Raw genomic sequence first — 23,392 nt, 5'->3', positions numbered from 1 at the left:
GTATGCAGGTCAATTCATCTTCATTGTGGGCTATAGCTAGTGAATAACATATTTTAAAACTGCATTTAATGGCAAATGGTGATGGGGGAGCAGTATTCAAAACTGCTGAAGGGCAGGAGGAAGCCATTTCATAAACAATCAGATCAGGAAAGGCTTTTTACTCAACTGGTTATCCATATATGGTAGATGTCATGCCCTGCTCTCTGGACGCAGACGGTAGAGGGAAAGAGCAGAAGGAACTGCCAGCTCTCAAGCCTGAGAATCAGAGCTCCCAGCAGCCACAAGACTCGGAGCTGGCTTCTGAGCCTGAAAGTAACTACTAGGGCTGTGCAAGATTATCAATACTCCTAAGTCAGATCAAATTCGTTAAATTTGTGCATACAAATTGATATTAGAAACATGAAGGAAAGCGGGGAGAATTTTTTTTAGAATCGAAACACTCACCAATAATTTTTGTTAAGATTCTGCAACATTTGGATGCCTCCCAAAGTCAGTTTAATTTTCAGTATAAGCAAATTTGGCGAAAAGGCCATTGCTAGTTTTTAGATTAAGACCCAGGTTGCTTTTATTTGCTAGTTGCCATAAGGAAGGGCAGCTGGGGGCAGGACTAGCAGAGTTGAGCGGAAGACAGAAAACACAGCATTCTGGGAAATGTAGTTTAGGAAGGTGAGGCCCCCTGTGGCAGAGAATTCAAAAGGCCCTGCCTTGAACTACATTTCCCAGAATGCAGTGCTTAGCATCAGAAAGCTCCAATGAAGGCTGCAGCAGCCAGCCATTTAGAGTGAGTCTAATAATAAATAAATAAAATTATTGAATCTGCAAAGAGGACTAAAGTAAGTAATTGTATAAATCTGTGCTAAGTTGAGGTTATTTGGTTAATTGTGTGTCGTAAAGACACATTGTTAGACAGACATTCAAGGGGGTTGCTGTGATGGCTTTTTGGGGTGATAAATGTTTTTGTCTAAACTTTTAAAAATCCCTAAAATCAGTAGATGTGTGAATATTTCTGAAAATTAGAGAGATTGATGTGCTGATTATCTTGCATAATGTGCATCGTATATAAAATTCAAAGAGATAGCTCTTGTAGTTTTTCTTTTTAAAATGTTTGCAAAAATTCAAAATTTTCCCCAAAATTAGTGGATCATTGTAATGTTCTGAAACTTGGTGGGCTAACAGTGAGAAATAGCAAGTTTCATCACGATAGCTCTAAAAATGAGAGAGAAATGAGCCCCTGAAGTTTCCCTGCTTGCTCAATTACTTAACAAAAAAGTAACAAAATTTTGTTACCGTCATTATAGTAACAAAATTTAATGGAATCCAAACACAAACCATGAAAGACAGTTAAAAATTACCATGAAGAATTTTGCATTGGAACATCTTACATAGGGAACCTCATCTCCTAGGATTTCTCAATATTTAACAGCCACACTCCTGCATCTCTGTAAAAGGTTCAGGTTTTGCACCCAAATACCCCTAAACAACCTGCTGCATATGGAAAGAAATGCTTCCCTGCCCTCATCCCCACCCCAACATTTTAGATCCTGGGGAAAAAATTACAACTGGAAGAGCCTTGGAAGTCAACTTCATATGGGACATGGAAAAAATTCTAGGTGCTGAATATTTGTTTGCCCAAGCATCTGCTTAAATTAAACTAATCTCATTGCACTTTAAGTCAGTTCAGAATGTATATTACTTTCTGAGTTACAGCCTTTTTAAAGATATTCTAAGGGACAAAGACACTGAATCATGAATCTATCTTTATTTCACAACCCCATTAAACTGGGTAGCAGATCTGTGTTGCTTTTAAAAAAGTTATATTATAAAGCACCCCGATCCAGTTATTTTGTATTTGTTGTTATATATCTGCTGTATTTTTTCAAGTAACAAGTTCATAATCAAGTTCTGCAATTTCATTGCCCAACTATCTTAAGAACTAAATTAAATAGATTTTCCCTGTTTCCCTTTTCAAAATTCCCCTAGAAATAACCCATATATTTAGATAATTAAAAGTAATATTGATTTTATATACATCTGAAATGGCATTGAGCTGGTTAGAACATTTGGAAAAATAATTTCAAATCATGGAGATACCAGTGCATTTTCATCACAATGATCAGTCATTGTGCAATAGTATTATATACTATCCTCTTGGGGAAAATATTAATAATACGAGGGCTATCCAGAAAGTACATTACGTTTTGGAATTAAAAATGAACAAAGTATAGGAGAAAACATTTACCATATGCAGTTGAAAGCCACACCCAAACCACATCTCACATAGTCGCCATTCAAATCTAGGCACATACCATAGCGATGAATGAGCTTTGCAACACCTTCCCCACTAAATTCTGCCGCTTGTCCCCAATCAGCCGGTCACCCCTTAGCGCAGCTGCGCAGCGTCGCCAAAATGCTGCGTTGCCAGCCATGTCCCCATTGCTGGAAACAAGTGGTTGAGGAAGCAAGTGGCAGAATTTAATGGGGAAGGAGTTGCAAAGCTCCTTTATCACTATGGTAAGTGCCTAGATTTGAATGGCGACTACGTGAGATGTGGTATTTGGGTGTGGCTTTCAACTGCATATGGTAAATGTTTTCTCCTATACTTTGTTCATTTTTAATTCCAAAACGTAATGTACTTTCTGGATAACCCTTGTAACTACAGAAAGACTCCCACCTCACATAGTCACAAGAGATATGTTCCTGTCTGAACTGTGGCTACCTGAAAACCAAGAGTTGACTAAACACAATTAAATCCTCTTTAGGACTTTGTTAGGGCTCCATCTATACTGAATACTTATGTTGGTGTAGATTAGGATCAATCTCATGGCAGCCATATGCCACAAAGGGCTGAACCTCAGTAATGCAGGGCAAAGCCACCTTAACACAGTCCCACATTACGAAAAGGCAGGGGACAACCCAAATTCTGCCCCAGACTTCAGGCTTTCCCTTGACCTAGGATCACTGGGGACAATTGGGCTGGGGACAGTCCCTTCTTCCACCTATGTCATGGAAGTCTCCAGCCATAACACAGAACTAATCTCTTCCCTGTTGCTTGTCCTGATGTCAGCTCAGTATCCCATTGCTCTGGCTGACATCAGGACCAGCAATGGGGAATTGGAAGGTCACATGTTGTGTCTAGAGACCACCTGTGACATGGGGGGGGGGGGGGGAGAGAAGCATTTAGCACTGCTATGTGGTGCTCCCCATCCCAATCTCCACGATGATTGGGGGAGTCCTGTGACAAGTCCTTTCAGGACCGATCTGGCATCCAGCATGCCAGATCAGTCCCAAAAAAATAGTCTGTGCCCTAGTTCATCCAGGGCAATTCAATAGTAACTTTCAGGGGAAATATACCATAGTAAATTCTTAGAGATACCATTTTCCAAGGATGCTAGTAAGTGAAACAGCAAGTACAGACTCCATATTTACAGGGGTTTTACTACATACTTGATATATGGGAGATTAGTAACAATCTTTATAAGGTAGCCTCCTAGAACTAATCACATTTTCTCTTTGGCCTAACATTTCTCTCAAATGAACTGTATATGTATATGAAAACTCTAGGCACAGAGCCCTATTACATATTTTGATATCTGTATGTTAGATTGTGTCAGCTCTGAGGGTGATTTTAAACAAGATCTGAAGCATACTCAGTGCCTCATCCTTATGGCCCAGTTCCTGTTATCCATCATGTCTGGCTTAAAATAATCCAATTTTTTTTGGCATGGCTAAAGAGATAGCATTGGAAAGTTGGCAGATATATTTGTTTAAACAACATTTCTTAACAGTCTGCTGGCAGGTGTTTCCAAAGTACTTTTGAGCACAGTTTTTAAACAGAACATGTGCTTGCCAATGAACATAGCAACAACCATGTGTGGGAGAAAGCGTTTTTCTTTAGCACCATTGGGACCGCCTATGTGCTTGCAGTGCAAATACTGACAGGTAATAATTTGGACCATGGGTCACCAACAGTAAAGTGATAGCCACAGTATATATACTGCTTGGTGTTATTGATAGAGAAACCCTCATGCTTTTGTTTGCTTGTTCTAATAATTAAATTTGTTCTCATCTTTTTTAAAACAAGTAATAACTGTTCATTGTTTTGATCTTACTGCGAGATGATAACCATGAGCCAAAACATAAAATCCACAAACATTAAAACTGCACGAAATGTGTTCTTTTCATACAATGAAAATAAATATTCCACTGCTTACATAACCCATTAGCACTTCAGTATTTCCAGGGGAAGAGGGTGGATTCAGTCTATGTTGACAGTGGAACTTTCCCCGTAGTAGAATAAAACCAATCTCAATTATGAGGGCAATGAAAGAGAAGCGAGGAAACAAATGACAGCAAAAAACAAAGAAAAAAGAAAAAAAGAAATACTTTTAGTACATCAACCATGTCAGGAAAGAGATAACTTTAATTAATAGATTATGATTCTGTTGGCTGGATAAGTATCCCAGCAGAGGTGGTAATGGCAGCACAGGTAGGAGTGGGGATGGGGAATGACATAGGAAGTCATATGTAGAGATGTGTGAAATGGCAGAAATCAGTTTTGTTTTTGTTTCATTTCTGGTAGATTTGGAGGAGGAGTTTTAATTTGTAATTCAAAATCTGGAGTTTTGTTATTGTATTGGTAAGATTCAGGAAACTTGTGAGGCTCATCTTTATGTCAGTTTTATGGCTATCAGGATGAAACTTGCTACACTTGTAGAGCATGTTTACAACTGCAAGCCTGCCAAGTTTCAGAGTGTTTCGGTTATCCACAATTTTTTTGTAAATTTTTAAATTTTCAAGAAATGAAAATTCTTAAAAAAAACAAAAACAAAAGAGGTATCGCCTTGAATTTCTCCACAGCAACTTAACATGAGTAGGGCATAATTCCTGCAAAGTTTCAGAAAGATCTAGTTATCCAATGACTTTTAGGAATGTTTTCCAGTGTTAGCAACCTTGGGCAAGTCACACTCTCTCACTTAAAATCCCCTTTAAAACTCACAGCCCCCTCCCCCAAACACACCTGCCCACACTTCCCTAGCAAAATTTGGAAAATTAAATTTGTATAAGATAGATATTGAAAGAAAAGGAATTCTCAAAAAGCTAATAGATGGAGTAGCACTCCTAAGTTTAAGAAACAATCAGAAACTGGCAGAAAGAAACCAAATGGAGCTAAAAACGACATGCTCTCTCTCCAACATCACACAACCCATAGAAAATGGAGGAGCTCCGCACAGCTATATATAGACCAACTTTGCAGAAAGCTGTGTGATTGGGTTTCTTCTTCTGATTGGCTGACAAAGAAAACAAACTGTGTGCAGTTCCTTTTGTCAATCACACCAGCCAGTCCTTGTCCCTGGGGTGGCGAAATAATATGTTACATTGGGGGTGGGGGAAGTATGAAACAACACATTTTCCAAATTTATCCAGAAGATTTGGATAATGCTTCTGAGGGGTCCTTCCCGCATTATATTTCCAGAGTTCATATCTCCAAATCTCTGAATTTTCCCAAAATCTGAAACGACGTCTGGCATTTTGCACACCTCTGGTCATATCCATCAGGAGGAAATGTTCTTTATTCCAAATCCTGATTTGTTAAGAGTGGGTAGGGCAGTTTTTCCTAGGGACACTGACACCACATTGTTGCACAATGCTAAAATAAAAGATGACACATTGGTGCATTATGCTGGTGAAAGTCACCAAGAAGACTCCAACCTCAGAACCTATAGTAACCTGGCTAGTATACAATCTAGTGCATATTGATGTAATACAGCATTTTTCTCTCCAGGACAGTGAAAATGGAAGCATCTTCAGCAATGTCTGGATGCTCAGAACAACAAGAAACCAGCACAAAACAATGCCATTACCTCAGTTAATAAGCTAAATGTGTTCCTGAACATTACTCCTTTGACAGATGATTTGGTTCCAGATGTAGGAATAATGTGGAAAGATATCGGTAGGTTTCTACATCACAAAGAAGAGCAATTCAACACATTTTGGAAACTTTTTATCCTAAACTAACAATAAACAGGTGTCAAATGAAGGGCCAGATTGAGTAAGCCTTGCATAAGTAAACAAAAACGTTTTGAGCCTTTTGCAGACCTTCAAAAATAAAATTATTTCTGCCTTGCCTTTTCCCCCTTTTATCATGCAGCATTTTGCCATAGCAGTCCCCACTCCCCATTTCTCTGTGCTCAGCATGGAATGGGAATAGATTATGTCCATGTTGCTGCAATTGTTTTTCCCAGGCGGCTGTAGAGTGTGATAGCCTAGCCATTTTGGGCACTCCATACTTACATCAGCAGAGGCACCCACATGACTATGAGGAAGGGGGGTGCTCATACGGAGCTCTGCAACCATCTGGAAATGATACTGCTACACAGACATATGATAGTCCAGTAGGACCAACATGGTTTCAACATGACTGAACTATGTGAACTCTTACCTGCTGCTAGATTTGCTCTGGATTTGCCTGCCAGTGTAGACATGGCCTCCTAAGATTATCTGGTAGTTTTCTTTATTCCAGGTTCCTGAAAATGGTCAAAAGAGACCAATACATAAACAAATTGTTCAGGTCTTTATAGAAGAGAGTTTTCTTTCCTGCCCCAGAGTGAACTGTCTGAAATTTTCTAGAATAGATCAGTCCACCTTGGAATTCTATATAGTGAGCAAGCTTCAGAAGCTAATTCTAAGAAGAGGAGAAGGATGGATAAACTTTGTTACACCTTATGTTGGCATGCCAGGTTTTTTAAATTGCCATCCCCCTATACTTACAACAGCATCACAGGCTAGGCTACATCTGTGTTGCAGAGCCTTAATCTACAAAACCCACCTGACCCAGATATCTCCTAATCAGGAACAAATGGGGAAATTCATGGTGGGAGGCACATAAAATTAGGAGAAATCTGACCTTAAGAAGAACATAAATCAGAAGACCAAACGATAACCAGCTGATTCCTGGGCACAATTCAATGTGCTCTTTGAAGTTTAGATCCAGACTATCTGAAAAACCTTATCTCGTTACAGAAGCTGGAGAGCTTTAGGATCTGCAGAGGAGGGCTTTCTCTCTATCCCACTATCTTCACAGGTATGTTGAATGAAGACAATGGAGAAAGCCTTCTCAATGGCTGCTCCAAGGCTGTGAAATTCCCTTTCATGGGATGTTCAGCAGACCCCCCCCCTCCCCGCTCCCTTTCTGTTGGCAGGTGAAGACCTTTTTATTCAGGCAGGCCTCTGAGTTTTAAATTGTGTGGTGCATTGTATTTTATTTTTAATCTCTTATTAGTAATTATGTATTAAATGTGTTTAACAGTTTTAACCAGAGTTTAAAATACATTGTTTTTTATTTTTTTAACTTTTGCAAAGTAGGATTTTGATTTAATATTGTATTAACATCAATCGCTTTGAATCCTGCAATGTTCCCATCACCTACCTTGGTGCAATAAGTTCCTTCAGCTTCTGTGTCAGCATGCTGGCAGTAACATGGATATCAGAGAACGGGATTCTCCTTATCCCACACGTTATTCCCAAAATTACTGTTTTCCTTCTGTTTTATACATATCTTTGCCTTTTTTGCTGTTGTCTTTAATCCTGAAATTGAACAATTGTGATGATAACAAGAGGAGGAGGAGGAGGATCATAATAATGCAGGAAGGCAGGGCTGTGCAGGTGACCAGAAATATGATCATGTCATAGAATAGTAGAGTTGGAAGAGACCTCATGGGCCATCCAGTCCAACCCCCTGCCAAGAAGCAGGAAATCGCATTCAAAGCACCCCCGACAGATGGCCATCCAGCCTCTGCTTAAAAGCCTCCAAGGAAGGAGCCTCCACCACAGCCCGGGGGAGAGAGTTCCACTGTCGAACAGCCCTCACAGTGAGGAAGTTCTTCCTGATGTTCAGGTGGAATCTCCTTTCCTGTAGTTTGAAGCCATTGTTCCGTGTCCTAGTCTGCAGGGCAGCAGAAAACAAGCTTGCTCCCTCCTCCCTATGACTTCCCTTCACGTATTTGTACATGGCTATCATGTCTCCTCTCAGCCTTCTCTTCTGCAGGCTAAACATGCCAAGCTCTTTAAGCTGCTCCTCATAGGGCTTGTTCTCCAGACCCTTAATCATTTTAGTTGCCCTCCTCTGGACGCTTTCCAGCTTGTCAACATCTCCCTTCAACTGTGGTGCCCAGAATTGGACACAATATTCCAGGTGTGGTCTGACCAAGGCAGAATAGAGGGGGAGCAGGACTTCCCTGGATCTAGACGCTATACCCCTATTTATGCAGGCCAGAATCCCGTTGGCTTTTTAGCTGCTGCATCACATTGTTGGCTCATGTTTAACTTGTTGTCCACGAGGACTCCAAGGTCTTTTTCGCACACACTGCTGTCAAGCCAGACGTCCCCCATTCTGTATCTTTGATTTCCATTTTTTCTGCCAAAATGAAGTATCTTGCATTTGTCCCTGTTGAACTTCATTTTGTTAGTTTCGGCCCATCTCTCTAGTCTGTCAAGATCTTTTTGAATTCTGCTCCTGTCTTCTGGAGTGTTGGCTATCCCTCCCAGTTTTGTGTCGTCTGCAAACTTGATGATCGTGCCTTCTAACCCTTCGTCTAAGTCGTTAATAAAGATGTTGAACAGAACTGGGCCCAGGACGGAGCCCTGCGGCACTCCACTTGTCACTTCTTTCCATGATGAAGACGACGCATTGGTGAGCACCCTTTGGGTTCGTTCGCTTAGCCAATTACAGATCCACCTAACCGTAGTTTTGTCTAGCCCACATTTTACTAGTTTATTTGCCAGAAGGTCGTGGGGGACTTTGTCGAAGGCCTTACTGAAATCCAGGTAGGCTACATCCACAGCATTCCCTGTATCGACCCAACTCGTAACTCTATCGAAAAAAGAGATCAGATTAGTCTAGCATGACTTGTTTTTTTGTAAATCCGTGTTGACTATTAGCAATGACCACATTTGTTTCTAAGTGTTCGCAGACCACTTCCTTGATGATCTTTTCCAGAATCTTGCCTGGTATCGATGTGAGGCTGACCGGACGGTAATTGTTTGGGTCGTTCTTTTTTCCCTTCTTGAAGATAGGGACCACATTCGCCCTCCTCCAATCTGCTGGGACTTCTCCCGTTCTCCAAGAACTCTAGAAGATAATTGCTAGTGCCACAGAATGGTAAATCAATGCAATTGCACTATTGAAGAGAGGTGCAACATCAAAAGTGCTCAACCCTGTGTATTGTCTGTGATAATGTCACTGTAACAGAATAGTGGTTTGATGTGATACAGTCTTAGGATTCAAGCACTAGTGCTCAAATGTCTTGTGGAAAACAGGCAGCTTTTTAAAAAAAAAATGATTGCAGAAGTGCTACAAGGGTGCAGCATTTGTGTGGTGGGTTGGTATTAAAATTATCTTCTTGGAAAAAAAGGCCTTGGTTTTTTAAAAGTTTGGGATAAAAAATATCACAAGCACCAGAGCAATTTTTTGCTGTCTGGTAATGCACATTGCTATACTTCAAAAGGTTTGTTATGCCAGCTAGTTATGTACAGTTTGATTTTGTTCTGCCAGCAGAGCCTTTGGGGAAATCCAGGTGTTCTTTCTCTTTGCCATCAGAGACTTTCTTGCACTATTTCCTCGCTTTTCTCGAGATGCTGTGAGGCAGTTAGAACTAAGAAAAATAAAAGCGTAGCCAGCATTTATTTGCTGCCAACAGAAAGACACAGAATGTAAAGGAGCTTTGTGGAGTTTGTTGCATCTTGGTGATATGTGGGAGGTGAAAATACAGAAGGAACTGAAGAAATCTGAAAGAAGGCATTTAGTAGAGATCTACACTCCAGGCAAGGCACAACCATTTCCTTAAGCAGAGCTTCACATGAAGGAGGTGAGCCTAATATACTGCCCACTCCTATTTCCAGGCATTAATATAGGAAAAATAATGGTTAGTTTCAACATGTCTATGACAGTCCTATAAGTTATGTTTTGTGAATCACCTAGAAAGCTCTAGTCCAGATATAGAAGTGTGGCACTGAAAGTTTCATCGTTCATTACTAACTAGTGAAGATGGTGAGCAAAATCACACTAGGTCAGCAAGAATGATGCTAAATTGTAGATCCAACCTTGAGGTTTTGGAAGTTTCTTAGAACTATCCTCAACATAGTATGAATCTGGGCTGGCATTGTCCCTTTACTGGCGAAAGTTTAATCTCATCTAACTGGATTTCTCCTTCACTGCATTTATTCTCCACTTCCTGTTTGTTTCCTTTGATATCAGTTGTTAGCCAGTTCTTGCAAGAAATTGCTGTCAACAGATCTGTGGATCAGACGGCAGAAGAGGGATCTGCATGCAGACAATAGTTTTTGCAAGCAGAAGGACATTTTATTTTCAGGAAAAGAAGTTTGTACCTAACCCTAACACACTAGAACTGGCACATCTTTGAGTTAGGATTGCTCCACCTATCTGTAATTATTTGCACTTTCTCCTTTTTCCTTTCTCCTATATTGTGGATGGTTCAAGTCATCATTAAGCACCGCATGAAGACATAATTTTAAAAGTAAAAACAAAACTGGTTGGGATCCAAACAGTACAGTAGAGTCTCACTTATCCAAGCTAAACGGGCCGGCAGAAGCTTGGATAAGCGAATATCTTGGAAAATAAGGAGGGATTAAAGAAAAGCCTATTAAACATCAAATTAGGTTATGATTTTACAAATTAAGCACCAAAACTTCATGTTATACAACAAATTTGACATAAAAAGTAGTTCAATACGCAGTAATGTTATGTTGTAATTACTGTATTTACGAATTTAGCACCAAAATATCACGATATATTGAAAACATTGACTACAAAAATGGCTTGGATTATCCAGAGGCTTGGATAAGCGAGGCTTGGATTAGTGAGACTCTACTGTATTTGGGATCTGAAAGTGTGTCTTGGTCTTAAATAGATTGAACAGATACTAATACTAGGAAGCATCCCAGATTTAGCACTATGTTAATCTGCCAAAACTCATTTGACTAATCTTGCCATTTGAATGAAATGATTTCTATAAGTGGATTCATCAAGCCATGGCAAAGGAATGACATGAAGAACAAAACAATTGTTGCAGTAATGAGAAGCCCTATTGTTCACAACAGCATTCAGTCCATTCCAACTTCTACTCAGCCTCCAACTCCAGCTGGAACGTATTGTGCATGCTTTTCAATGTCTGTCGCACAGAAAACAGCTGTTCTTAAATGAATTGTTGTAAGTCACTGTACAGAGTCATAGGCTTCTCATTCTGGAGCAATGTCTTTACTACGAACATGTCAAATGCTGCTATGTTCCACAGCAGCAGATCCTAACAATGCTTTAGAGGAATTTGCCATGACTGGCGATGCTGGCTGGGGGATTCTAGGAGTTGTGGTCTTTAAAAGTGACATTGCCTGCCAACCCCCAAAATAATGAGACAACATAAGTGAAATGGGTTAAAATATGGGCAACTTTATTAATTTTTACCTATTTAACTCTGAAACTGAATGTAACTATATTCTGGTGTAGAATCTGGTGTAAAACACAGCCGAGGTAGCGTCCTTACCCAGCCTACCCCTCGGCTGATAAGGGTGAAAACAACTGGTCCCTGGTTAAGCTAAACCCGAGCAACCTTTAAGGGGAACATGTTGGAGAAGCCTCCCTCAAAGTTGTTGAGGCCACTCTCCCCATTCCAAGAGCATTTAGTTTCACCTCACCTGTTCAAGATGGATACCAGATGAGTGTTTTAGCTTATGGCCTTCACCCCAAAGGGGGTGGTGCCCTGGGCTTATGCCAGATTGTATATTCCCCTATCATTTTTTTGGTGAAGCCTATTTAACTGCCACACCATCCCAATTTGCCCCCGAGAACAGTATAGGGTAGGCGAAAAAACCTCTAGAACATAGGAGAAAAAAAATTCCTACCCGGCCCCTGACGGCGACCACTAAGCTATACTGTTATATGGGCAGGCGTGGTGGGCTGTAGGTCAAGCAATGAATGAAATTGAGATCAGCCCTGCCCCCTCCAAATCAGTTCCAGCCGAAACGGCATGCCTCTCTTTGGGGGAAGAGGCAAATTACTCTCCTCCCTTTCCAAGACCCTCACTTAAGTGCATAGAGTTAAGAGCTTTTAAAACGCATTGCCACAATTTGTCTACGTAGCCCATTATTGATTAGTCAGATTGGAAACTGCTTTCCAAAATTATTGGTCTGTCCCAGCCTGGTGGCACAGTACGTTAAAGCGCCAAGCTGCTGAACTTGCGGACCAAAAGGTCCCAGGTTCAAATCCCAGGAGCGGAATGAGCGCCTGCTGTTAGCCCCAGTTCCTGTCAACCTAGCAGTTCGAAATCATGCAAATGTGAGTAGATTAATAGGTACCGCTCTCGCGGGAAGGTAACGGCACTCCATGCAGTCATGCCGGCCACATGACCTTGGTGATGTCTATGGACAACGCCGGCTCTTCAGCTTAGAAATGGAGATGAGCACCAACCCCCAGAGTCGATCACGACTGGACTTAACGTCAGGGGAAACCTTTACCCAGCCTTCAGTAGAAGATGTTTTGCCCTAAATTCGAAATCTTCTGCATGCAAATCCTGAGTGGTGTTCCTTCATTCCACACACAATTACAGCTCCCTATATCCCGTACACATGAGGTAGTCCAGTTTTTAAAATATTGTTAATATTGTGCTAATTGTATTGTCTAAAGACCCTAAAGGCATCAAATCCTTATCTTAGAAGCTAAGCATGGATAACTCTGGTTAATATTTGAATGGAAAACCAACAACCACTAGGTGCTATAAGTGATATTTCAAAGGATGGCAAAACTACCGCTGAGAATTTCTTGCCTAAGAAAACCCTATAAAATTCATTGGGTCAACATAAATCAACAGATGACCTGAAGACACATAAATCCACTAGTTGTAGTTTCAATATACAATGTGATATATCATTAGAATAAGGGGAAGAATGATATAATAGCTGCTTCTTGTAATACAAGCTTATTACAAGAAGAAGCTTTGGTTCTTGAATTGTCTCCTTGCTTGGACTGTAGATGCTGAAAGGCTCAGAAAGGTGTTTTTCCCCCCAAGCCTTTAACTGTATCTCTAAGATTGCAGCTTTCTTGAAGTTCTTTCAATCCCAGTTTCTCTCTTCAGTGCCCTGCCTTCAGTTTCATGAAATGCCCACACAAGTTTTGATTCTTTTTCCTGCCTGATGAAGGAGCAATGTTATTAAACATTAACTGATACTTCCTTGAAGGTCATCACAGGATGATGTCATGGTGCATGGAATCAGTTAAAAGTGAGGCAAGAAACTCATGACTGAGAAAAGGAGTTGTGGCATTGACTACTTTTCTTGCAGTGAACCATTTCCATCTCTGTAAAATAAAAATAAAAAACACAGACTGGCATTTCTAGCCATATTGAATGACTGTGCTTAGGTTCTGTCATGGACAAAATTTATTATTTATTTTATTTACAGTATTTATATTCCGCCCTTCTCACCCCGAAGGGGACTCAGGGCGGATCACATTATAACACACATAGGGCAAACATTCAATGCCCATAAATACATCAAACAGAGACTGAGAGACACACGCAGAGGCAAGTTAACCTTCTTCTGAGGGGATGTTCGATTCTGGCCACAGGGGGGAGCAGCTGCTTCATCATCCACACTGACGGCACTTCCTCATTCCAGGTCGTAAATTAGTTAATCTTGCCTCCCCACTTTATAAGTGGTACCTTATCTCCTACTTGATAGATGCAACTATCTTTCGGGTTGCTAGGTCAGCAACGAGCAGGGGCTATTTTTTTTTTTAATTGACGGGTGCTCACCCCGCCACGGGCTGGCCTCGAACTCATGACCTCATGGTCAGAGTGATTTAAGGCAGCTGCTCAACAGCTGCGCCACAGCCTGTTAAAATAGACGTAAAACATATGCACAATTGGAAACCTGACATTTTATTTTATGCCCCAAAATGTCTAGGCATCATTTTAATCCAGTCTGTACCTCTTTGTTGATTATAAAAACATTCCTAGAATGAGTCTATATACCAGAGCTATAAATTGATCAAGACTGTCAAAACAGATGCTTATTTAATGCATTTTTTCCACAGATTCTACTTTCATGTAGAACTTCTTGCCATAGTCATTTAATTTGTTTTTACTGTATGTGTAAATGTTTGGTTTTATTTGTACAATTGTATACAGCATTTAATGTTTGCTATTCTTGTTTTTTGAAAGCCATACTGAGTCCCTTTGGGGAGAGAGGGTAGGTTAAATTATTATTATTATTATTATTATTATTATTATTATTATTATTATTATTATTATTATTGCAGCACTACGTGCCAAAATACAAATTCACATTGCAGAGTTTTATGGCAAGTACTTGCGGCAGAAATTGTATGAATACCCTGTAGACACAAGATCCTATCTGATCCTGGAAAGTAAACAGCCCTGCAAATAAAAAATAATCTGAGATAATTTAGTCCTCCACAGCAACTCTAAGGTGAACTCCTGTTGAAAGTTCACCATAAAATCATTCTGGAAGACAAACAAATGCCTAGAAAAGAGTTTTCTCTAGAAATTTCTTCACAACTTACCACAATTAAAAGTGGCAAAAATGCCGTGTGTGAAGAGGTCCCAGATCCTCTAGCATGACTTAATGGTCACCTTCTGATGGAGTTGAATTGGAGAATTTAAAGATTCCTACAGAGATCATATGCGATTTCCTGCTTCTTGGCAGGAGGTTGGACTGGATGGCCCATGAGGTCTCTTCCAACTCTACTATTCTATGATTCTATGATTCTATTTCCCAAATCTTTGAATAATCAAACCCACAAATATCAAATCTGTAGAGGGCGGACTGTAATATGCTTTAAAATCCTCTGTGAAAAGAGTTTAAAATGTAATCGCAAAATGGTATTTCACAAACATTTGAGACATTCTTAAAAAATTAAAATTGGAAACTCTTTTCATATGTTTTGATGGATTTTAACTATGATTTTTTTAGTGCTGTTTGTGTTTAATTTTGTTTTAATGGTTGCATATTTGTATATTTTAAATTGTATACTAATGCTTTGTGTCAAGCTGCTTTGAGTCCCCTTTGAGGAGATAAAGCAGGGTATAAACAAAAAAAATTAATAATAGCCATAGGTTGATGACAGAATCAGAATTGACCAGGGACCCTTTTAAACTATACAGTCAGTCTCCTAACTTCATTTATCCCTCCCTAAAACTGGAAATCCCAAGATTCTGTAGGACTTTGTCATGATAGTTACAGTAGAATATAGTACTATAACTATATAGTATGAAAAGGTTTTAGATCTCAGAATAAAGTCGGTGTTTTTTAAGGGAGTCATTTTATTATTGTTATTGTTTTGTTTTATATTTTAACTGTTTATACCTTGTATTCTTTTGGGCATGGCCCCGTGTTAGCCGCCCCGAGTCCCTTCGGGGAGATAGTTGGATACAAAAATAAAGTATTATTATTATTAGACCTGCTTTGAGCAGAGCAATGCATCTGTTCGAACTGAGATACAGTCACAAAAGCAGTGGGTTACTTCTACACTGTTGTTCTTTATGGATGACTCAAATTTCCAACAAAGAAATGAAGATAGGTTTGTTCTCACTTGTCAACCATGGCAACCAGACAATCCAATGTTCTAATACATTAGGTTTAACAAGTGACTCATGGTTGCAGTTCTGCAATATATTCCTAGGAACAGACCCTTACAAACACAGACTGGATTGCATCACACACCATCAATACTTTGTTTAGCACCTAATAAAGTGTTTGGTGCTGTGTAATCGAAATTTTGGCCATTTATGAAGAAATAATTCTTGCATAACCCCCTAACAATGCAAGATATTATTTATTTACATGAACATAACAACACAGTACACATGCACATTAGATCCAAGTGTCTGGGATTCATCTCTGAATATTCAGCTCTTCCCAAGGGCCTAGGATATTAGAGGTATTTTTGTAAAATGTGCGCAGTTCTGACATGTGCTGCTTTCTGCAGCATGTGGATTGATGTTCTGTCCAAATTAAGGCTTTTCAAGTGCTTTTCAGGGTTTCTTGGAATGCCTCCAAGAACAACAACCACTATTGGTACCACTGTTGTTCTCAAAATATAATATAATAAAATATAATCTGCTCACATCATGCGAAAATACATCACACAGTCCTAGACACTTGGGAAGTGTTTGACTTGTGATTTTGTGAAACGAAATCCAGCATATCTATCTTGTTTGCTGTGTCATACAGTAATAATAATAATGTTTATTTGTACCCGCTTTTTCTCTCCACAAGGAGACTCAAAGCAGCTTACATTTAAAGCGTTTCCATACCATTTGGAGATAAGGATTGGAGATAGGTCTCTGTGGAAATACCTTTTCCCCAAGATAATTCTTCCAGGAGTGAATTTCCCTTCCTAGGAAGTAAGGGGTAGGGGTAAGGAAGGCTGAACGAAGGAAGATAGATCTTTTGAACTGTGGTGTTGGAGGAAAATTCTGAGAGACTCTTGGACTACAAGAAGATCCAACCAGTCCATACTCTAGGAAATAATGCTCACTGGAGGGAAGGATATTAGACGCAGAGATGAAGTACTTTGGCTACATAATAAGAAGACAGGAAAGCTTGGAAAAGATCATGATGCTGGGGAAAATGGAAGGAAAAAGGAAGAGAGGCCGACCAAGGGCAAGATGGATGGTATCCTTGAAGTGACTGGCTTGACCTTGAAGGAACTGGGGGTGGCGGCGGCGGCTGACAGGAAGCTCTGGTGTGGGCTGGTCCATAAGGTACAAAGAGTCAGAAGTGACTGAACGAATAAACAAGGGGTAGATTTCTCTGACTTCCTGTTGTCTCAGCCCCATTCTTAACAATGAGTCATTTGTAAGTCAGATGTTTGTAACTCAGGAACTGCATGTACTGCTACAAAATCTTCTTAAATGTCTTCCTCGGCTAGTATTGCCTTGGCTCTGGGATGGTCCCGATCAGGCAAACCTGTTATTGTACAGACAGAAGATCTTTTTCAAATCCCACGAGAGCTGTAGTGTGAGACTTCCAGGCTTGTCATTGCACAATCTTAGAAAATATAAAAAAACAAATAACAATAATAATAATAATAATACTAATAATAATAATAATAATAATGGAGTGATGTAGGGAGTCTTTCAGATTGGGAGGAGCCAGCATTCCCTGATGTGATGTAGCAAAGTGCAGTATTTTCTAAACATAAAAACTGTAGTAATCTGGTGTGATGAGGTCAGTATGCATCCCGTCTGAATACAGTATGACTACAATATGCAATCAGTCATAAAAATTACGGGATACACACTGATTGATATCCTAATGTAATAAGGTCCCATGAATTGCTTCAAAGATGGTACAGTTACAAATTTGTAGGCAAAAATTGGAGAATATATGTCAAGACTTTGCCATGTGTGGAGGAGAGAGGGTTTTTGAGAAACCCTGGTTCTTAAATCCTATGTGATTTTCCTCGGCGGCTCGTATCTCTATGGTCAGCTCACAGGTTTAATACTCCACTCATTGTTACAAGCAATGAAACTGGTATGTATGCCAAAGTTACAAATCCTTTTACTTGGGGAAAGGGGGAGGAGAAAGCAGAATGTCTGTTCTATGTTGATAAGAATGTCATAGTTTTATAGTTATTTAAAAAGATGCACTTTACCTCTTTTAACATAGACACACACACACATTTTATGGAGCAATTTAACCTTGAACATTTCTAAAAGACAAACCTTTGGATTTTTTTTACTCTCTCACACCGTAAGTACTAAAATCTCCTTCCCACATGTCCCAGAATCTAAAACAATACCCCTGATCCATGTTGCAATAAGCAAGCATTGCATTAAAATGGTATCTTTGGATCCCTTCCTCAGTCCTGAAATAACATCATTAATCCTAGCTACATGAGTCAGGATAGCATCATCACTCTACTACATTCACCAGTGAATGCAAGGCAAAAGAAACAATAGTCCTGAGGTGCCAGGAGTCTTGTAATTAAAACACAAAGATAGCCTTATGCTAGAATTTAGAAGATACCCTTTCAAATCCATCACTATTACAGCTTCCAGTAATTGAAAAAGGACTGACGAAAAACGCTCCCACATATCATGTTAGAACAATATTTTTGTGTCTGTGCAAGTCTGGTTTGCTAAATGTTCTATGTACAACAAGAGCAGTGAACACAACCATGCTAAAGAGAATGAAACTGTATTGTAGTAAATCGAAGTAGGGAACCTGCATCTCCAATGTTACAAGTCCCAGAAGCCCTAGCCATCATAGCCACTTTGGGTCCCTATACTGGGAGAAAGGCAGGATAAAAATAAAGTAAATTATAATAAATAATAAAAGCCATAGTGAAGGACAGAGGGAATTACAGACTAACATTTGGAGAGCTACATGATTATTGAAGCCCAGCTGCCTATTTGATCCCATTTTCACCCAAACAACACAGAGATGATCAAGAATAGTAAGTTCTTAAGAAAAAACAGTCTCAAAATACATCCCTGAGCTAAATTTCCAGAAGCTTAATAAAAAGCAATGACCAACTCTGAATAGGAATTCCAAAAATCACTTTATATTATTTATTTATTATAGCACTTTATAGCACTTTATATTATTTATTTATTATAGCAAGAAACTATAATCCAAGGGTTGTTGCACTTAAACTAGAATTATATCCAAAAGCATGAACATGACCATAATCCAAAGGTTTGATACTTAAACCTGACTATAATCCCAAAGGCTTGAAACTTGAAATAAGATTTGTAATTCAAACAGGAGGTATGGAACTTAAACAGGAAAACAAGATACAGACCCAATAACAGAATTCCTAACTCAGAGCTCCCAAGACAGCAACTTGACACATGAAGATCCAACGTTGATCTCCCCACCGAACATTGACTCGAATTCCTTAAGAATACTCCCTCTTGCCCATGACATCACTCTTACTCACACTTGGGTTCCCTTTGTTTATCTTTCAGTCTCTGGGACCACCGGATTTGTCTCTGTTTCACACTATCTCGTCTGATCTATAAATGCTAGATTGTGTAACCCTCCTGTCTCCTCCACATTCCTTTCAGAGTCAATCCGTGGCCAATTCTCATGAAAATCCTTGCCTGTTTCCCTAACAAGAGATCTACCCAAACATTCCCATCATCTTGAAAAACACTTTTGCTTTCACACACAGAAACATCAGGCTCAACCAGAAAATCCTCATCCTCATCCTCAATAATGATCCCCACTCCTGTTGTAAGGTGTGCCATCATGGTAAACCAAATTTGTGAGCATGAATGTAAAAACCCTGTATTTGCCTCGAATTCAGCACTGGCAGTCTTCCCAATGCATGTGGATTTCTGGTAAATATCTGCCCTTAACTTGACTTTGGTCCACTTTAAGCAAGATTGGAGATAATTTTGGCCTGTTCAACTGTTCACATGGATGCTACCACCATCAACCATCCATGGCATCACTAGGGTTGGTGTCACCCCATGCTGCAACTCATGGTGTCACCTCTATGGATCTCCTTCTGTATCAGACCATATCACAACATTATTAGTATTATTATTATTATCATCATCATCATCATTGCTGCTAAAATACCAGTATCTTCAACTATCCATACTCCCTGCCCTCTCCTACATTGTGAGATTGTGCATGTGTGCATCCACACATGTACATGTGCTCCCCCAGTTCATTGCTCCCTGCAACCAAGAAGAAGGGAGACGATCTCCTCACCTTCTTCTTTGTCACACAGGTGCCTCTGCTGATGTCAGCATGAGGTGCCGTGATGGCCAGGGACTCTGTAGCCATTTAGGAGTGGTGACAGTCACAATATGGGCACGATACATCCCATTTTCCCCAGCATTTATGATGGTGGTGTTCCATGAGGACAGCAAATTAGTCCAAATCCAACCCAATCCTGCTGTCCACACTCTCTAAAAGCCTCCGGGTTATTCCCAATTCTGGAGCAGTGCTGTACTAAACTGGATTGACTCAGTTTAACCTACAATACTTACCAGAAGTGGGGACAGTGAGGATCCAACTCAGGGTGAACCGGGGTTATTATTATTATTATTATGTTTATTTATATCCCTCTTTTTTCTTTCCATAAGGTTATAAAGTCTGCACATTATCCTTTACTGAGAGAAAGAAATCCATGGGATGTTACTATGGCAATTAAAGTGGAATCAGAGTACCGGTACTACTAATTTGTCTAATATAGCATTCTTTGTCCTAAATCTAAGAAGGGTTTAAAAGAGAGGGTCAAATAGATGAAAGCCACCCAAATTTAATGAGCAATGATCACATGAACATTTTCCCTATAACGAAAGTCTGATCCATTTGGGGAGTTTTGGTTTAGAAGATAACTAAAGAAAGACATGGGTGCGGCCCTACAATGTTACAGATAGAGTGGCAAAAGTGAATAGAAAATAACTTTTCACCTAATTTCTAATTCATAGGAAACGAAATGGGAAGAGATTCAGAATAAACCAAAGGATCTTCTGCACACAACAGGAAGACAAGAAATGTACGGAATTTGCTGCCACAAGATGTAGTGATGGCCACTCCTTTAAACGACTTTGAAAGAGGATTAGATAAAGTAATGAAGAAAAAGGGCTGTCACTGGCTATTAGCCATGATGACTATATTCCATCTCCAGGTTCAGAAACAGCATGTTGACAGCAGCAACAACAAAAGGAGAGAGGTATTTTTCTCATGCTTTTTTGGTGGTTTTCCCAAATGCATTTGGTTAGCTGCTACAGAAAAGAGTGTGTTGGGGTTAGAGATATTCAGAGGTTGACAGTAACTAGTTAAAAGCAACTAATGTCACTATTGAAAAGGGTATTATTACAAGTTGATTCCTAGTTATGAGTTAAGTACAATTTTGCACAACAATTGTCTAACTAAATTGTATTATAATTGTAAAATGTTGGGAATAACATATAACATGTGGTATAGCTTAAACTTTTGGCTCCTTCCATAACTAAATGGGTGTGGTCTCACCACATGTAACTAGAGAAAGGAATACGATCTGGTTGATATGCTAGATCGCATCTCACGTCCCTGCATCTTACCTTATTGTGTGCAATAATATGAATAGCAGGAGGCCAGTGGTATGTCGCATTTAGATGTTTTAAAATGTAAATAAAAAAACTATTGAGAAAAAGAAATCAATTATTTTTTTTTAAATTATGCTATAATAGCAATTGATAACTCTGGAGAGTGGGCCTTTTACTGAAAATTACTACAGTAGAGTCTCACTTATCCAACACTCGCTTATCCAACGTTCTGGATTATCCAACACATTTTTGTAGTCAATGTTTTCAATATATCATGATATTTTGGTGCTAAATTCATAAATACAATAATTACTACATAGCATTACTGCGTATAGAACTACTTTTTCTGCCAAATTTGTTGTCTAACATGTTTGGTGCTTAATTTGTAAAATCATAACCTAATTTGATGTTTAATAGGCTTTTCCTTAATGCCTCCTTATTATCCAACATATTCGCTTATCCAACATTCTGCTGGCCCGTTTATGTTGGATAAGTGAGACTCTACTGTACTTTAAAAAAGTGACTTCAGATCTTTTGTCTACTCCAGCAAGGCCTTTCCTGTCAGTCCATAACTGCAGTGATTTGAAAAACAGAAAATAGGCCAAAAGAAAGCAAGAGAGCAAAATGAAGTAGTTTTCAAGTCTCATGAAAATAAATCACATGTTTACCATATGAGGAATTAAATATGTTAAAATAAAGATGCAAGTATGATTGCCAGGTCTGATAGAAGATTGGGCTCTTAATCTCATCAAATTCTACCATTTGCTTATTAAACCATATTTTTCTTGAATTCTCAAAGACAGAATATGTGAAGGAAGGAAAATATATGCCTACAAATTATCTGTAGAATCTCATGAATATTCAGGAAAATTCGAATGTTATTCATGTATTTATTATAATATTAGCTATTTTACGTTTTATGCATCTGCCTACCCTATTGGAGGAAACAAAATAAAAACTTAATAATTTCTGTTATCACATTTTGAAGGAGAAAGGGAAAAAAAAGTGTGACGGTAAACCAACAATGAGCAATTAATGCAAAGGATACATGAATCTTATTTACAAGTGAAGTTGATATCTAAATCACATATATATTTCAACTGCAGTAGCGCAACTAGGGGTGCATCTATGTAGAGTTAATGCAGTTTGACACCACTTGAACTGCCATGATGCAATAGGATCATAGGAGTTGTAGCTGGATTCACACTTGAAAAAGAATCTATCCTTATCTTGATGATAATATTCTTGGAAGACATGTTCGTCCATTTTCAAGATGAAAAATGCTTATGAGAAAAAAAACAGTCAAACGCCAAAAGCTGAACAATGTGTGTCCGGAGTCCAAATTAGGACTGATGGGAAATTGATGGTTTGGGGGTTGGAGAGTGGGATAAGTAGGTACCTAGAGCATTAAGATCTGCTGAAGAGGCCTGCTCTCGGTCCCACCCCCATCGCAAGTCCAATGGGCCTTCTCAGTGGTGTCCTCTCAGTTATAGAACACCCTCCCCAGTGACATCAGACTGGCTCTCTCCCTCCTTGTTATTCAGGAAAAACTTAAAATCCTGGCTTTTCACACAGATGTTTGGAGAGTAGTGCAATATGGAATCCAACTTGAATGTAGCAGCTGAAATAATGACTATGGGACTAGGCAATGTTTTAACTTGTTTTATTGTATTTATATGTTTTGTTTTTATAATGTTTGTATAAAACAGCATTGAATTTTGCCATGCCCTGTGAGCCGCTCTGAGTTCCCTTTGGTGTGAGAAGAATGGGGTATAAATATAGTGTAAGTATATTAAAGGTAAAGGTTTCCCCTGATGTTAAGTCCAGTTGTGTCCGACTCTGGGGGTTGGTGCTCATCTCCGTTTCTAAGCCGAAGAGCCGGCATTGTCAGCTCCAAGGTCACGTGGCCAGCATGACTGCATGGAACGCCGTTACCTTCCCGCAGGAGTGGTACCTATTGATCTACTCACATTTGCATGTTTTCGAACTGCTAGGTTGGCAGAAGCTGGGGCTAACAGTGGGCGCTCATTCCGCTCCCCGGATTCAAACCTGCGATCTTTTGGTCTGCAAGTTCAGCAGCTCAGTGCTTTAACACACTGTGTCTCTGGGGGCCCTAATAAGTATAAGTATATTACAAATAAGTAAATAGTGAATAAATAGGTGACCAACTACCTTGTTCCTACAACTGTGATGTCGCCATTTCTTTTTAACTGATGGTCTATAATCCTCTGTGCACATTTTATTGAATATTTGTTACTACATTCCCCGGTGGCAAAGTGCATTAAAGCGCTGAGCTGCTGAACTTGCAG

The 23,392-nt window shown here is 39.5% G+C and overlaps 1 long non-coding RNA gene across 1 annotated transcript in view; it reads right to left on the bottom strand.

Annotated features, from left to right (window-relative positions):
* Positions 1 to 23,392, bottom strand: part of LOC103280979 (uncharacterized) — a 232,780-nt gene that overhangs the window by 205,709 nt on the left and 3,679 nt on the right. The window contains exon 2 of the long non-coding RNA XR_009999885.1: positions 6,440 to 6,524. This is a non-coding gene — a long non-coding RNA (uncharacterized LOC103280979). The remainder of the gene's footprint in view (positions 1 to 6,439; positions 6,525 to 23,392) is intronic.

Source organism: Anolis carolinensis, chromosome 6, assembly GCF_035594765.1.
Source record: "Anolis carolinensis isolate JA03-04 chromosome 6, rAnoCar3.1.pri, whole genome shotgun sequence".
NCBI classification, from domain to species: domain Eukaryota; kingdom Metazoa; phylum Chordata; class Lepidosauria; order Squamata; family Dactyloidae; genus Anolis; species Anolis carolinensis.
Note: the sequence above shows the minus strand (reverse complement) of the source record. Positions and strands in the feature narration are given on the sequence as shown.